We start from the raw sequence: 4,072 nt of genomic DNA, 5'->3' as shown, positions 1-4,072 counted from the left end.
AATAAATATAAAATATATCAAAATGAAAAACTAAAAACAAAGAAAGTGGTCAAGCTATCCACTTTAGCAAAATGGAGGGTGAGTGTTTTTTTTTTATTTTTTAGCCGTTTGGAGGTGTGATAGAATCACCTCATGCCATCTTGAGTAATTTTGCATGTACATTAAGTGTTCATCAAGTGTCAATTAAAAAAAATAATTCAAAAAAAAGTGTCCATTAAAAAATGAGATAGTTTTTAAAATTATCATTGAGCATGTAATTGATCAAATGATGATTTTGATCAAATAGTGATTTTAAAAGCCATATCATTTTAACATTTTTAAATAAACACTTGATGAATACTTAATGTACTGTTAGAATTACTATGTCATCTCTCATTTGGCCAAAGAGGGTGGCCACAGCCCGACCAACCCTCCATATAAAATAGTTGTAACGGTAAATAACTGGATTGACTCTGGTGTTGAAAGAGAAAATTCTAGTAAAAGACCATTACTAGCTGGAAATACGTCAACCAATTAAGTAGAAAATAAACCTTTTTCTGTTCAGGACCAGACTTGAGTAGTTGAGTTGCTTTGCCCTTAATGTATGGTATCGCAAAATCCATGCGTGGAACTGCAGATCAATTTAGAATTGCCCGAGGATTTACAAAACGATATTCAGTCTTTTTCTTTGATTTCAGTTAAGGAACTTTTTATAATTTCATATATATATATATATATTGAGATTTACAAATGTTAGGAGATATATTAAATAATATCTAAATGTTTAAAATAAATAAAATCATAAACTACTGTAACAGTCAATAGGGGAACCCTATATTGATTAAGACCTAAAAGGGATAAATTTAGACACACTACCTCAACCAAAAACTTGTTTATCTGTTGTTTAACTAATAACATAATTACTTAACAAAAAAACATTTACAATTTATTGTGTATTTTTTTTTTTATTATTTGATGAAAAAAGAATAAAATATTGAGGTTTATTTAACTTTGGGGATTGACTCGATTGAGCTTAAATCGCATAAAGAACAAATAAATATTATAAAAAGATAATGCCTAAGTAATTAAAGAATAATCTACCATTGGTAAGTAAAAATGTTCCTTTTCTTTTTTTTCCTCATTCTTTCCCTGTAGTAACAAAAAGGCAAGAAATGGTACAAAGTCTCCATATGGCAGGTTTTGTTTGCCATAAGAGGTGGGATATAAATGGTCATTATGGTCCCACGGCTTTTCTTTCTTCTTTGTTTTTTTTTTTTTTTTTTTTTTTTTTTTTTTTTTTTTTTTTAAGAGAAATGCTATCTTTTTCATTTCATGTCTGTTTTCTATTTATTCTCATTAATATATATATTTTTTTCAAATCCATATGTGTGTCATTTGGAGACTTTGTACCATTCCTTGTAAATTCAAAAAAAAAAAAAAAAAAACTAATACTAAAAAATTAAATAATTTTTTTAAAAAAAAAGCAAACGAAAAAATAACTGAAAATTACTTATTTTAAAAAAAATAAAATAAAATAAAACAAACGAAAAAAAAACCAGTTTTTTATTAAATTAAAAAAAAACGAAAAAGAACAATTTTTTTAAAGAAAAAAAAAACGAAAAAATTACTGAAAATTATTAAAAAAAAAAATTTGGAATAAATTTTTGTTATTTTATGTTATTTTAATAATTTTTTTTTAGTTTTTATTTTATTTTAATAATTTTATGGAGGGCGTCATTAGGGAGACATTGACATTTTTTGGTAGTTTAAGGGGAGACATTGACACAATTAGTAATTTGGGGAGTACATTAATAATGAGGTAGTAGTTTGAGGGGGTTATGTGTACTTTTCCCTCTTTTTTTTTTTAAAAAAAAAAAAAAAACAAATATGTCAATATTGATTTTATATATCCCGCTAGATGTACCAACTTTAAATCTTGAACATAAAATAATACTATCCATTTTATTTAAAATTGAGACGATCTTATTCTTATAATGTGATAACAGTTTATGCTATTAATAAATATAATTTGGAAAAGAAAACAATTAGCAAACATATGAAACTCCTATGCATGGGTGAGCAACTAATACATCGGATGTGAGTGTTTTATTTAGCAAGTTGATGCGAGTGTTACTGGTTGGATGCGAGCGTTTTATTTAGCAAGTTTATTTTAAATGAATGACTTAATTTGTTACTGGGATATGATCGTTTGTTACTTAAAAATATAATTTTTGACCAACTTATCCATAGTAATGTAGTTCTCCAACTAGCTTTAAGATTTATTTTTTTCAAAAAATTAAAAATAAAAACTATCACGTAAATAAAAATAGTCAAAAATTATGTTTAGATAATGTAAAAATAGTCAAAGATTTATTTGTTTACCGTATTACACATCGTACAGAGCCACGTTAGATTGGCTGGCAGTTGGCACGCAGCGTTTTGGTTAAGTTGCGTAACTCTTTTCTTTTTTAGGCTGGAAAGTTGCGGAACTCAAGTAGCGTTTTGGTCATTTTTATTTAAACGGAGCGTTTTGATGTTATTTTAAACGATGCGTTTTGGACCATTGCCTTCCTTCTTTTGTTCTTCATCTAACCTAGATTTCTGAAACAGAGAAGAAAATCAAATACAGATCAGGCGTCGGCGTGAGTCTTGAGGGTGTCTACTCTCCGGTCGTCCTAAAAAAAGCTTTGCCCCTTTTGAGTAGCTGAAGGTGGTTTAGGTTCAAGAAAACACACATAATAATAATAATAATAATTAAAAAATAAAAAATAAAAAATAAAAATAAAAATGGTATTTGGAAGTCTGTCGGACAGACGTGCGACCATCCCAGCCACGATCATGGCTGAGAACGATCCTCTACTGCATTAATGGCCCAAGGGCCACGACGCTGTCACTCACGCTCTGATCGCACGGCCATAATTCGTCAACCAGACTTAGGTTCCTGACTCCTTAGAACTCAAGGATACAGAGGTACGAGCCTATAGAACAGATCCTGTTCAAGTAAGGTCGTATCCTTTGGTATAACAACCGACGTATATAAACAGCTTTCGTTTTTCACCATTTTCCGATGCGGGACGCATCGAACTCTTTCCTGATGTTACTTCTTCTCCTCCTTTATTATCGATGTGGGACGAAGCGCCAGTCTATTTCTGTGGGCTGCAGTGGATAGATACCTCATGCCTCATCTAACCGTTGTTTTCATGGGTTTATGTTCTCAAAGCAATAATCATGCGAGGTGTTTACTGCTTACTGAGGCTCGACTTGCTTCTTGAACTCTCCCTTATTTGCTAGATTATGTTAATTCTAACAATTTGCAATAAATTATTTTTTCTCAATTGTAATATCCACAACCTGCATACATTTTGTCCAACTCATTTACCTAATGATTTTATTTTCTAAACAGATAAGTTAACAAATGAAAGATAAAAATAAAACATTTGAAACAAATATTTAAATATTAAGAAAAAATTAAATATTTCAAGGGAAATGAAAAATTAACATAAATAAATTTCCGTCTGGTTTAACGGTTTCAAAAAATAGAAAGTGATTTTAAAAAAATAATAATAATAGAAATTATATTTTTATTCTTATAACTATATCACAATGTTGATGTGGCCGCCCTCACTAACTCTTAGATCAATCGTTGTTAAAAAAATAAAATAAAATTAAATAAAATTTAGCCCTTAAATTTTTATCTTAATTGAATTAAGTCATTAAGTTTTTTTTTTTTTGTGAAAGGAACTTGTAATGATATTATATATAAGACAAATGACGCTAAGCACATACAATTCCCACGAGACAAGAATGATAGGAGTCAACCCATAGCTTGTTCAACTGCTTTGAACAAGCAAGTTTAGCAAGCTGATGGGCCGCTCCATTTCTTCCTCTCGGTACATAACCAATATCCCAAGATATAAAAGACTTCAAGATTTCCTTAGCATTGAAAATCAAACTTCCAAAAGGGTAGCTCCCTTCATCATCCCGTTGCACCGCCTGGACCACCTCCCGTGCATCTCCCTCCAACGAAATTGAAGTAAACCCCTAAAACCGAGCAAATTTAGCAACAAGCCGAACACCGAACGCTTCTGCCGCC

The 4,072-nt window shown here is 30.3% G+C and overlaps 1 non-coding gene across 1 annotated transcript; it reads right to left on the bottom strand.

Moving 5' to 3' along the window:
* Nucleotides 1–2,778: 2,778 nt before the first annotated feature.
* On the bottom strand, nt 2,779–2,989 carry LOC133872141 (small nucleolar RNA U3). The gene has a single exon (XR_009900984.1). It is a non-coding gene; the product is annotated as a small nucleolar RNA U3 (small nucleolar RNA).
* Nucleotides 2,990–4,072: the final 1,083 nt, after the last annotated feature.

Source organism: Alnus glutinosa, chromosome 6, assembly GCF_958979055.1.
Source record: "Alnus glutinosa chromosome 6, dhAlnGlut1.1, whole genome shotgun sequence".
In the NCBI taxonomy this organism is placed as follows: Eukaryota; Viridiplantae; Streptophyta; class Magnoliopsida; order Fagales; family Betulaceae; genus Alnus; species Alnus glutinosa.
The sequence above is the reverse complement of the archived record's forward strand: the minus strand, read 5'-3'. Positions and strand labels throughout refer to the sequence as shown.